The sequence below is a fragment of the Syngnathus typhle genome, linkage group LG16 (assembly GCF_033458585.1).
Source record: "Syngnathus typhle isolate RoL2023-S1 ecotype Sweden linkage group LG16, RoL_Styp_1.0, whole genome shotgun sequence".
Taxonomy (NCBI): domain Eukaryota; kingdom Metazoa; phylum Chordata; class Actinopteri; order Syngnathiformes; family Syngnathidae; genus Syngnathus; species Syngnathus typhle.
This window is the reverse complement of record NC_083753.1, coordinates 4,257,747-4,272,200: the sequence shown is the minus strand read 5'-3', so window position 1 is coordinate 4,272,200 and position 14,454 is coordinate 4,257,747.

Genomic DNA, 14,454 nt, shown 5'->3' with positions numbered 1-14,454 from the left:
CCATCATTTTATGTCTGTACATAAATTGTAATTTGTTAACTTTCAAGTAAAACACAAAATTCTTTAGTTTTTAGATCTGACAAAAATAGAGACGTTGAATACCACCGTAAATACCAGAACCAGTACCTAACTATTAAGTACCGTTTTTTTCCGTGTATAATCCGCCCCCATGTATAATACGCACCCTAAAAATGGCATGTTGATGCTGGAAAAAAGCCTGTACCCATGTATAATACGCACCCAATTGTTATGAATTAAAAAAATTTAAGTCACACACGCAGGGAGGCAATGGGTCCCATTTTTATAGTCTTTGGTATGGTGTTAACTAGGCTCGATGTAAAAAAATTTTGTTGGCGTTGATTTCTCCAACTGCCCATAAAGGCACCACCGCGGTCAGTGCGGGCATGTGAAAAAAAACGTGCGGACGTGAAAAAGGCGGCTCTATATGGGAGAGACGTTGAAGAGGAATAAAAACACCCTTGGAAACCAAAACTTGCCCCTCGTCGTGACTCGGAGCCGCAACAAATGTTTCGGATTTGTGCAGGGTACATTGTGACAGCAAACGAGCAGGTGATCGAGCAAGCGTCTGATACGAGAGCATTGCGGTCGTATGGAGCGTGTTTGAAGTGAACAGCAGAGACGAAAGGAACAAGGCAAAGTGTTGTGAAATAAAATATTACCTGTAATACGCATTTTGTTATTTGCTGATTGAAACTGCTAATTAAACTGTGAATTGAAACTAATAGGAAGAGAACAACTCTCGCTCTTTATATAGCTGACATGTCTTGCGCATCCGTTCTGTGCATCTGTAATGGCAGCCTCTGTATGATATCCGGTTTGCGATGGAGATTAAAAAACAAACAATATTTGACAATAACACACCATCAAGGATTGCACCATTGCATCAAACCATGTGTTGTCAATTATGAATTTTACTAAGTACCGTTTTTTTCCGTGTATAGTGCGCAAAATTTAACTAATTTATTGTCCTAAAATCTGGGGTGCGCATTATACATGGGTACAAAAAAATTTTTTATTTTTTAATTTTTTTTTTTTTTTTTTTTTTTTTTTTTTAAGTCCCAATGATCGTCACACACGTAGGGAGGCAATGGGTGCCATTTTTATAGTCTTTGGTATGGTCTTAACTAGGCTGGATGTCATTTTTTTTGTTGGCGTTGATTTCTCCGACTGCCCGTAAACGCACCACCGCGCTCCGTGCGCGCACGGGACAGCAAACGAGCAGGTGATCAAGCAAGCGTCTGATACAAGAGCATTGCGGTCGCATGGAGCGTGTTTGAAGTGAACAGCAGAGAAGAAAGGCAAAGTGTTGTGAAATAAAATGCACAGAACGGATGCGCAAGACACGTCAGCTATATAAAGAGCGAGAGTTGTTTTCTTCCTATTAGTTTCAATTCACAGTTTAATTAGCAGTTTCAATCAGCAAATAACAAAATGCGTATTACAGGTAATATTTTATTTCACAACACTTTGCCTTGTTCCTTTGGTCTCTGCTGTTCATCCTAAAACACAAAGGCGCTCTTTAAGCAATGCGACAGTGAGCGCCCGGCGCGCTGCGGTTGCGCGACCGCACCAAATTAAGCTCCCTGCGCAGTGCGCACTGAGGTCCACTTAAATTTTAGAAAGTACATCAGGACTTTAAAAATATCTTCTAAATTTCAGCGACGGCTCTGTCACAATAATCAACCAGCGCGGTGCAGTTGGGCGGTCGGCGGCGCGCTACGGTTGAGCGTTCTCTCGCACGCTCTCTCTCTCGCTCTCTCTCGCACACACGCAAACGGGATATCATACGGAGGCCGCCATTACAGATGCGCAGAACGGATGCGCAAGACACGTCAGCTATATAAAGAGCGAGAGTTCAGTTCTCTACCTAAATCCGTATTACAGGTAATATTTTATTTCACAACACTTTGCCTTTTTCCTTTCTTCTCTGCTGTTCACTTCAAACACGCTCCATGCGACCGCAATGCTCTCGTATCAGACGCTTGCTCGATCACCTGCTCGTTTGCTGTCCCGTGCGCGCACGGAGCGCGGTGGTGCGTTTACGGGCAGTCGGAGAAATCAACGCCAACAAAAAAATTACATCCAGCCTAGTTAAGACCATACCAAAGACTATAAAAATGGGACCCATTGCCTCCCTGCGTGTGTGACGATCATTGGGACTTAAAAAAAAAAAAAAAATTAAAAATTTTTTTTTAAAAAAATCATAAAAATTGGGTGCGTATTATACATGGGTACAAGCTTTTTTCCAGCATCAGCATGCCATTTTTAGGGGTGCGTACTATACATGGGGGCGCACAAAACACGGAAAAAAACGGTATGTTGGGCAGGATGGTTGAACGCGATGCGCGATTGACAACAAACAGGAAGAAAGGTGATTTCAAATTTTATTTCGAGGGAGATTTGTCATGTCTCGTCCCCAGTTTTGCTATGTGTCTAGGTTGCCATCGTTTCTGTTCGCGTCGCCCCTCCCTTCCTGTGTCACCTCAATCAATGTAACGTGTTTTGTATTTAAGTCCTGTCTGCCCCTCGCTCACCGTCGGATCATTGCATGTGTTACTGTCATGATGTCTGTTTGGTTTCTGTTCCTGTCTTTGGTTATGTCACCCTGTCTTTTTGTTCCACGTCTTTGTCGGTCAGTCCTGTTGTTGGTTTTGTTGTACCATGATTTTCTTAAAAAAAAAAAAAAAAAAGAAAAAAATCTTTTTTGAAGAAAATTGTACCCATGTATAATGCGCACCCCAGATTTTAGGACAATAAATTAGACAAATTTCGCGCATTATACACGAAAAAAAACTGTAATTTATATACCACCAAGTTGTTCTGACATAAAATGTTCCCCCAAAAACATTGTGGAAATTGTATGCATCAAAAGTACGAGTGGGAGCAATAACGTGGAGAATTATTAGAAAACTCATTGAAAAAACACTCAGTGGTGAAATAAAAAAATAGTCTACAATATTAGCTGAAAATATAATAAATATGAAAAGATTAGAAATTGAGAACGCACATTTTCTTTAGATGCTAATACAAAGAAAGTTGCAGAATGCATATGTATATTTTTTTTATTAGAAAAACATAAAACGGTAACTTATGTAAAGCATAAGATAATAAGTGGGGGTGGTTAAATGTAAAGCTAAGTAAGATAAGCTAAGGTACTAATAAACACGCGCAAACACACACAGTCGTGCCCAGGGAGGCAGTCGTTCATCATTTCGTCATCAAAACTTCAACAATCGTAACGAACAAACATGCGCACAACAAAGAACTTACTTCGAGGACTTTTGACTCGTTTCCACTCGCAGGACGACGAAAGAATGACGACTCGAACAACACACGAATCCACCAGAGTTAGTGCACGCGGACGACTGTGTCACGCTGACCGGAAGCCCGGAAACCCAAACGAACAAGGTTTCCGCTTCGCGAAAACGGCCGAAGATAGTGATGTGCATTCCAGTTCTTTTAGGTGAACTGAATCTTTAGAATCAGTTCACTCAAAAGAGTCGTTCAAACGAATCGTTCAATGAATCCCCCCCACACACACACACACACACAAACACACGCAAACACACACACGCACACACTGATACACTCCACACACACACTAACACACTCACACACACACTGTTACGTTATTTTTATTTTTTACATCCAGTGGAAACAACCCATGAACATCAAACAATACAACTACATTGATGGTGTTATTATATATCGAATGTGGAGATTGTTGTGGACTTCCGGAAGGGTCACACCCAACACCTGCCGCTGACCATCGACGGTGCTGTGGTGGAGAGAGTGAGCAGCGCCAAGTTCCTGGGGGTGCACATCAGTGAGGATCTCTCCCGGTCCACCAACACCGCATCACTGGCAAAGAAAGCCCAGCGCCGCCTGTACTTCCTGCGGAAACTCAGGCGAGCGAGCGCTCCTCCGGCCGTCATGACTACATTTACCGCGGCACCATTGAGAGCGTCCTCTCCAGCTGTATTGCTGTTTGGGGTGGCGGCTGCACTGACTACAACTTGAAGGCCCTGCAGCGCATAGTGAACACGGCTGGTAAGATTATTGGTGCTTCACTCCCCTCCTTGAAGGACATTTACACCTCCCATCTCACCCGCGAGGCGACCACGATTGTGAGTGATGTGAGTCACCCCGCTCACTCTTTGTTCGAGCTTCTGCCCTCTGGGAAGAGGTACAGAAGCCTGCACTCCCGCACCACCAGACTCTCAAACAACTTCATACTCCAGGCTGTTAGGATCCTGAACTCGCTTCCCCGTTCTGCGTAGCGTCCTGTACTTTTACTGTCTGTATGCACACTGGCTCTTATTTGTTGTGTTATCTGTTTATTTATTATTTATTATTACTCTTATTATTTATTGTTTGTGCCTTCTTGTTTTTTATATTGCGTCGTTTACTTGTATGTCTATTGTGTAATATGTCTTGTCACCGTGGGATAGAGAATACGTAATTTCGATCTCTTTGTGTGTCTCGGCATGTGAAGACGTTGACAATAAAGCAGACTTTGACTTTGACTGAATAAAAGGTTGGAAAAAAAAAACGTTATGCCGACATTTGTTAATTTTGGGGACACTAGAGTCAGAGTCAGCTTTATTGTCAATTCCTTCATGCCAAGACACACAAACTCATATAACAACGTAAAACACATACATATTGTCATATAAAGCAGTTAACCCAGGGGTGGGCAATCTTTTTGACTCGCGGGCCGAACTGGGTTCTAAATTTGGACCGGAGGGCCGAACCAGGAGCAGATGGACGTAGTGCTTGTGTGAAGTAATAAAAGCGACCTGTAAAGGCCATTGCATAAAAGATTTTGGCCTTTAGTAGGTAGTAAAGCATGGATATTCCAAACGAGTTTTTTGAAAACAAATGCATTTATTAACAGCATTAAAAAAAAAACACTAAAAAACTGCTATCAGTGATTCTCATAAAATACGACACTGTTATGTTCAAGATGGCGCCGCCCTGTGTGCAGCCTGTAGCAACAGCTCTCCCCTCTTCCCCCCCTTTTTCACTTTTATTTATTATTTCTAGTTTTCTTTCTAAGTTTTTCTCTCTACTAGGGGGAACCTTGTGCGAGCCTGCACATGTTAAACCTAGTTCGGGAGCTTTTTTGGCCGTAGTCCTTCTTTTTTCGTTACTTTTTCAACCGGCACGTGGTGGTGCATTCAGTGGAGTCGCCGCGAGTCTCATTGTTTACAGCCGAGACCAGCTGCTTGCCGCACGACCCGGATCCTTCTACTTCGCCACGAAACCTAAGGTTCCGGAGGAACTAAGAAGACGGAGGAGAGGCTGTAGAGGATCGGGAAAGAGGAAAAAGCAGCCGTGTTTACCGTCCGTTGTAACGGGAAATGTCCGCTCGCTACACGGGAAGATGGATGAGCTCGCGGCCCTGACACGATTCAACGGACTTTACAGGGACGCGAGTCTGCTGTGTTTTTCTGAATCGTGGCTGACTGACACCATCCCGGACTCCGCTGTTTCTCTACCCGGGTTCAGACTGGAGAGAGCGGATAGGAGCGCAGCTCAGAGCGGTAAGACGAGAGGCGGTGGAATCGCGGTTTACATAAATGAAGCGTGGTGCAAGCAGTCCCATGTTTACGTCAGAGAGAAACACTGCTCCGAGGACATCGAGTTTCTGACTATAAGCATGAGACCTTACTACCTCCCGAGGGAATTTGGACATATTATTCTGGTGTGTGTCTACATTCCCCCGTCTGCAAATGCGGCGCGCGCGCGTGACGTCATTCACAGCGCCGTGTGCAAGCTGCAGACAGACCATCCACGGGCCTTCATTGCAATTACCGGTGATTTCAATCATGCCTCTCTGTCTTCCACGCTGCCCACCTTCACTCAGTACGTAAACTGTGCTACCAGGGACAATAAGATACTGGACCACTTCTATTGCAATGCTGAGGGAGCATTCACAGCCTCTGCCCTCCCCCCACAACAGACCACAACCTGGTACTACTCACCTCCCAATACTCACCCAAGGTGAGAAGAGAACCCCCGCAGGTAAAGGAAGTGAGGGTTTGGAGCGAGGAAGCCATCGAGCATCTGAGAAGCTGCCTTGAGTCTACCGACTGGGAAGTTTTCTACAGTGATCATGGCGAGGACATCGACGCCCTCACTGACTGCATCACGGACTATATTAATTTCTGCGTTGAGAGCACAATACCTACTAAGAGGGTGCGTTGCTACTCAAATAACCACCCCTGGATGACCCCGCATCTGAAAGCCCTTATCAACAAGAAGTGGTGGGCTTTTAGACGCGGGGACAGAGAGGAGCAGAAGAGGCTGCAGCATCTGCTCCAGAGGACGATCCGCGAAGCAAAGCGGGACTTCGCTAGGAAGGTGGAGGAGGAACTCGCACAGAAGAACGTGCGGGATGTGTGGCGTGGCCTGAGGACTATGTCTGGTTCTGGACGGAGAGCGTGTGGCAGCATTAACGGGGATCAACGCTGGGCGGATGAGCTTAACCAGCACTTCAACCGTTTTGGCCTGTCCCCACTCCCTCTCACCCCCCTGCCCGCTGCCCCCCCCAGCCTCCCATTGCCTGGATACCTGGATCCACCCCCCCGCCTGCCTCATGGACAATCAACCCACTCCCCCCTGCTTCATGGCCACTTAACACCCTCCCGCCCACCACATGGACAATCACCCATCTCCCCCAATGACTCACCACGGCCTTCAACCTCATCTCAGCCCCCTCCCCTCTCCTTCACTCCTGCTCAGGTGAGGAGAGAGCTGGGGAGGCTGAAACAGAGAAAGGCCCCGGGTCCGGATGGCATCTCCCCCAGGCTGCTACGGACTTGTGCTGATGATCTCTGCCATGTTCTATGCCACCTCCTCAACCTGAGCCTCAGCCTGGCGAAGGTGCCTAGCGTATGGAAGACATCCTCCATCGTCCCAGTTCCCAAAACACCGCACGCCAAGGTACCGGACCACTTCAGACCCGTCGCCCTCACTTCCCACATCATGAAGGTGATGGAACGCCTGGTCCTCAGCCACCTCCGCTCCGTGGTGAGCCCCACTCTGGATCCGCTGCAGTTTGCCTACAAGATCGGCATTGGGGTGGAAGACGCCGTCATCTACCTGCTGCAGCGGACGCTCACCCACCTGGAGTCCGCCGGCAGCGCTGTGAGGGTCATGTTCTTTGACTTCTCCAGTGCCTTCAACACCATCTCGCCGGCCCTGCTACGAGTGAAGCTGCTAGACACTGGAGTGGACCATCACCTCACTGACTGGACCATTGACTACCTCACTAACCGGCCCCAGTACGTGCAACTGCGTGGCTGCCGATCAGAGGTGGTAGTCTGCAGCACTGGAGCACCTCAGGGCACAGTCCTGTCCCCATTTCTTTTCACACTGTACACCTCGGACTTCACGCATAACACTGACATCTGCCATCTCCAGAAGTTCTCCGATGACTCAACCATAGTTGGCTGTATGTCTAAGGGGGGCGAGCTGGAGTACCTGTCGGCCATCAGCGCCTTTGTGGACTGGTGTGAGCACAATCACCTGTGCTTGAACACCAGTAAGACGAAGGAGCTGGTGATTGACTTTAGGAGAGGAGCACCTCCCCACTCACCGGTGAACATCCAGGGTCAGGACATTGAGGTCGTGGACAGTTTCAGGTACCTGGGTGTTCACCTCAACAATAAACTGAACTGGACGGATCACATGAACGCCGTCTACAAGAAGGGACAGAGCCGCCTCCATCTCCTGAGGAGACTCAGCTCCTTTGGAGTGAGCAGGCCTCTGCTAAAAACCTTCTATGACTCAGTGGTAGCCTCTGCTATCCTCTACGCTGTGGTCTGTTGGGCTCCGAGCAGCACAGAGAGGGATAGGAAGAGGCTCAACAAACTGGTTAAGAGGGCCAGCTCTGTGGTGGGCTGCCCTCTAGACACTGTTGAGGAGGTGGGCGAGAGGAGGGTGCTAGCCAGGCTAGCATCCATCAGGAACAACCCCTCTCACCCACTGCATCTGACCTTGGAGAACTTGAGCAGCTCCTTCAGTCAGAGACTCAGACTCCCCCCGTGTAAGAAGGAACGCTACCGCAGCTCCTTCATCCCCACCGCAATCAGGCTGTACAATGACAACCTGTAAACACATCCTTCTGTGCAATACTTTCCCCATAACGTGCAATTCTTCCAATGTGCAATATCCTCTGCCACACAATGCCTAGATCTATTTCACTTCCATAACCTGTGCACTATTTATTTTATTTCTTTTATTAGCATTACTTAACTCATACACTTCATACACTTTACGACACTTTACCACTACATTTTTATCCTCTTTTTGTAAATATTCATAGCTTATATTTTTAGTTTTACTACAATTGTTGTTATTTTTCCATATTTTTCTTTTTATATTGTATTCTATTTTTTTTGTGCCGGAGGACTACGGTCCAGAAGTCTCTTTTTTGCACCTTTTCCCCCTACTTGTACCTTCCTGTAAATCGGGCTGTTGTTACATGCAGTTTCTCACACGTGAGATTAATAAAGTTCCTCTTATCTTATCTTATCTTATTATGAATAACAGTCTCCATCACTTCAGTGCCTGCAGGTCAGATTAATGAAAGATGTTTATTTTATGAGATCACATAAAAAGGCAAACATTTTGACCAAATATATCATCTTGAAGAATCGGCGAAAGCATACATCCAAATAAAGTAATCAAAACGGCAACACGGTGATTTTCAGTGGGAACAGTGTTGTTGGTCTCCCTTTTTTGCTAGTGCGTTATAGTCTGGAGTAAAATTTGTTGTGGCAATTCTTAGGAGAGATCCGAGGTGTTGGTCCGTTTACCTCGATCTGTGACGGGTTGATGTTGACGTTCATGTGGCTGAAATTGGCCACTCTTTTTTAAACACTCGGCGCTGTGTCCACCTTGCTTTTCCTTGGGCGACTCATTTTAATAGAAGGATTCCAGGGGAAGGTTTGTGGGTGGCTTTAGCGTAATACTGTATCTGAAAGCTCAGCGCGCGAATTACAAGAATGCTGTCGTCACAGCCCACGCTCTAAATTCGGGACTGATACAAATAGAGCGCGAGTGCGCCATGTACGTACATGCACTTGTGAGTGTGCACCGAGCTTTCTGACACGGCTTCCGGTAGTAAATGCACAGGCGAGCGCTTCCCCATCTACTGGGGAAACGCAGTCATTGCAGGCAAAATGACCAAAAAAAAAGTTTAATACAATTTATTCAGGGTTGGCAGGCCGGATTAAACGGTCCCGTGGGCCGGATGTGGCCCGCGGGACGTAGTTTGCCCTTCTCTAAGTTAACCAAATGACTGGTTTTTATGTTTTGATTGGCGAATATAAAAACAAGGAGTAAAACAGCAGACAAGTTATAACTTAAATGTTTATTAGAATAATAATAATAATAATAATAATAATAATAATAATAATAATAATAATAATAATAATAATAATAATAATAATAATAATAATTCATAATAATAATTAAAGTACATCGCAAACCAGCAATCTAATGTGAAACTGCAGTCGATATATTGGATAACAAAAAAAAGAACGAATCACTTTAGGAAGTGACTCACTCTCGTTCACTGAAATGATGTTTTCTTTTTGAACGGATCGTTCACTCACGAGCCAACACTAGCCGAAGATGATTATGATTTTTTTGTTAATATGAATAATACTTGGGAATTCTACGTGGAGATTCAGTCGGACCTTAGGTCATTTTAGTTGCGCGTTCGTTTGTAAATCGTTTTGTAACACAAACGCAAATTCTGAAGTAGCGTGTGGAGAATCCAGGCGACCCCAAATTAATGGATTGTACGATTTAATTCCAACACGTGGATGAATTGGATTGAGGTGGGCTGCGGCGGCGCCGCCGTGGTGGCGGACGTCCTAGGCCCGGACCAAACATTGATGTGGACCACTGTACACTCTGCTGTACAACTGGGGCAGCTAGCATGCAATCGAGCAGAGCGGGCCATTGTAAAGGGTGGAAAATCACGAGGAGGAGGAATCTGTGTTTACATCCGTGACGAATGGTGTTGGGACACTGTAGTAGTATTCAAACACTGCTCGCCACTGGCGGAGTTTATGATCATAAAGTGCCGTCGTTTTTACCTGCCAAGGGAAATTACCGTTTTTTTTCGTGTATAGTGCGCCCCCATGTATAGTACGCACCCCTAAAAATGGCATGCTGATGCTGGGAAAAAGCTTGTACCCATGTATAATACGCACCCAATTTTTATGAATTTTTAAAAAAAAAAAATTTTTTTTTTTTTTTTTTTTAAGTCCCAATGATCGTCACACACGCAGGGAGGCAATGGGTCCCATTTTTATAGTCTTTGGTATGGTCTTAACTAGGCTGGATGTAATTTTTTTTGTTGGCGTTGATTTCTCCGACTGCCCGTAAACGCACCACCGCGCTCCGTGCGCATGGAGCGTGTTTGAAGTGAACAGCAGAGAAGAAAGGAACAAGGCAAAGTGTTGTGAAATAAAATATTACCTGTAATACGGATTTAGGTAGAGAACTGAACTCTCGCTCTTTATATAGCTGACGTGTCTTGCTCATCCGTTCTGCGCATCTGTAATGGCGGCCTCCGTATGATATCCGGTTTGCGTGTGTGCGAGAGCGAGAGAGAGCGAGAGAGAGAGCGTGCGAGAGAACGCTCAACCGTAGCGCGCCGCCGACCGCCCAACTGCACCGGGCTGGTCGATTATTGTGACAGAGCCGTCGCTGAAATTTAGAAGATATTTTTAAAGTCCTGATGTACTTTCTAAAATTTAAGTGGACCTCAGTGCGCACTGCGCAGGGAGCTTAATTTGGTGCGGTCGCGCAACCGCAGCGCGCCGGGCGCTCACTGTCGCATTGCTTAAAGAGCGCCTTTGTGTTTTAGGATGAACAGCAGAGACCAAAGGAACAAGCCAAAGTGTTGTGAAATAAAATATTACCTGTAATACGCATTTTGTTATTTGCTGATTGAAACTGCTAATTAAACTGTGAATTGAAACTAATAGGAAGAAAACAACTCTCGCTCTTTATATAGCTGACGTGTCTTGCGCATCCGTTCTGTGCATTTTATTTCACAACACTTTGCCTTTCTTCTCTGCTGTTCACTTCAAACACGCTCCATGCGACCGCAATGCTCTCGTATCAGACGCTTGCTCGATCACCTGCTCGTTTGCTGTCCCGTGCGCGCACGAAGCGCGGTGGTGCGTTTATGGGCAGTCGGAGAAACCAACGCCAACAAAATAAATTACATCCAGCCTAGTTAAGACCATACCAAAGACTATAAAAATGGGACCCATTGCCTCCCTGCGAGTGTGACGATCATTGGGACTTAAAAAAAAAAAAAAAAAAAAAATTTAAAAAAAATATATATATATATATTTTTTTTGTACCCATGTATAATGCGCACCCCAGATTTTAGGACAATAAATTAGTTAAATTTTGCGCACTATACACGGAAAAAAACGGTACTGCAATTCTGCTAGTCGCAGTATACATCCCGCCTTCCAACATTAACAGCGACAGGAACACGGCTCCTAGTGAACTGTACCAGGCTGTCAGTGAACAACAGACGGCACACCCTGACGGTTTCACCATCTTCGCAGGGGATTTTAACCATGCGGACCTAAAGACTGTTTTTCCTATAAGCTACACCAGCAAGTTGATTTTCCAACAAGAGGAGACAGCATCCTGGACCTGGTCGACACTCCACATAAAGGAGCTTACAAAGCCGCCCCCCTCTCCCACATTGGACTTTCTGACCATATCACTGTTATGCTAATGCCCGCATACAGACAAAGAGTGAAAGCATACAAACCGGGTCGCAAGCAGGTAAAAGTGTGGTCTGTGCGAGCCTCTGATGCTCTTCGAGACTGCTTTGACACAACAGACTGGGAAATGTTTAAGCAGGCAGCCACTTACAACCAGGGCTGTGGACTCGGTCGGATTTTTGCTCCGAGTCCGGCCTCTTGGCCATGAGTCCGAGTCCGGCTGTCCATTTCTTCTGTTAATTCATGTGACTGCTTAGTCTTTATTCAAGGCTAATTTAGATCAAAATCTAAATAATTACAACAGTTTTGTGATGGCTTTGTCTTTATTAAACATATAAACGAATACAATAAACAGATACTTTCAAGTTTTAATCATTAATTACACCATTATAGCTCAGACATTTATCTAAACACAAATAATTAGTGACGACCCCTTATTTGGAAAGCGAAAAACCCACGTCGTACGGCGTCAGCACTATGTTGTTTTCAACAAAAACATGAAGAACTCACGTTTGCGTCAGTCAATTTTAATTTTTATAAAGGATTATTCTCATTTGATGCCATCCGCGTTCTGCCATTGAAGCGGGGTGCATTCAAAGACCAGTCGTACAGACGGAACACTCATTCACTTCACCAAAACGCAACAATATAATGACGTGAGCTCTTTGCATAAACCTCGATGCAAAGAAACTCCTCTTTTTGGGTACAGGCTACAAGGAGTATATATTACAAAGGAGACTTTATACCTAATTGTGATCATCATTCATCCATCCATCCATTTTATTTTATTACTCAGGTATTTTCAAGGCAAATTAATATTGTTGCATTTATTAATTTGCTTTAACATGACGCAATATAATTAAAAGCTGACACGATAGCAATGTCAAACGTGTTCATTTAAGAAAAAGCCACACACGTTTTGTGATCAAATCTTTCATAACGAGAATGATTTGAGTGAATTGATTTTACAATTTTTATCCCCCCCTCCCCACCATCTGTCACTTTGCTTGGGACAAAAGGAGCCTTCAGAACTGAAATTTCGTCTCAATTATTCATTCAAATCAATTCACTCAAATCATTCTCGTTATGAAAGATTTGATCACAAAACTTTCCGTCTGTACGACTGGTTTTTGAATGCACCCCGCTTCAATGGCAGAACGCGGATGAATTTAAAGACATCCAATGAGAATAATCTTTTATGAAAATTAAAATTGACTGACGCAAACGTGAGTTCTTCATGTTTTTATTGAAAACAACATAGTGCTGACGCCGTACGACATCGGTTTTTCGCTATAATTCGGTATAATTCAACATAGTCCACACTCACCCAAAGTTAAGGTTTCATGGGAATATTATTGTCATAATTGTCTGGACCATATATGATAATTGTTTAATGGTAGTTATTGATAGATCTTGAAGATGTCAAGTTATAGGTGCATATAGCACGTTCATTGTAAGAGGGGAAGAGATGTTGTGTATTTTAGGCTAACTCAAATTCCGTAGTAGAAAAACCCTGGAAGTGGGATGGGCGCATTCTGTGTTGTTGTGCCCTGTGAACGCACTGTGAGTAAGGAATAAAGCAGTTATCATTCACGTCGTTGTCCGACCTATTCTTGCTATCTAAGAACCTGGAAAATAGTAAGGATATAACATATATCACGGGTCATTACGACGGGTTTGGTGGAGTTTTTACTGCTTCTTCCAACTCCTACCGCGCTGACTGTAACCTGACACTCTCTGGCTGCGTCTTGCCTCTTTTTTTTTTTATTGTCGGACTCGGTGGACTCGGTCAAAATCAGCACTGAGTTTGAGTCCGGCAAAAATGACCGAGTCCGACCGAGTCCGAGTCCCCGAGTCCGAACCGAGTCCACAGCCCTGCTTACAACAATCAGACAGTCATTGAGGAGTATGCAGACACTGTAACGGTAACCTCTTACGTCACAAAGTGCATTGTTGATGTGACCCACACAAAATACATCATCACTCGGGCTAACTGGAAGCCATGGCTGACAGGGGATGTCCTCAGGCTGCTGAGGGCCAGAGACAAAGCCTACAGAGCTGGGGATGAAGCTGGCATGAGAACAGCGAGGGCCAACCTGTCCTGTAGCATCAAAGAGGTGAAAAAGGAATTCACTTGCAAGATAACCACCCACTTCAAAGACAGCAGGAACGCACAAAGCCTCTGGCAGGGCATTCAGGCCATCACGGACTACAAGCCCGCAGAGCTGTGAGAGCAACATTCCTCTGCTCAACGATCTGAAACTCTTCTTTGCTCGCTTTGATGCTCAAAACAGCACTTGCCCACAGAAGACCCCTGCCCCTCCACACGAGCAGCCCCTTGTGCCTCTCTGCTGATAGTGTGAGGAGGACACTTGCTGTTATCAAGGCAGCAGGCCCAGACAACATCCCAGGTCAAGCGCTGAAGGACTGCGCTGAGGAGCTTAAGGGTGTCTTCACAGACATCTTTAACACTTCCCTGAAGCAAGCCATAGTCCCATCATGTTTCAAGGCTGCCACCATCATACCTGTGCCGAAGTAAACTGCTCCATCCTGCTTCAATGACTACTGCCCCGTGGCACTGACACCCATCATCATGAAGTGCTTTGAGCGGCTTGTCATGACACACATCAGATTCGTTCTCCCCCCCCCCACCTCCCCT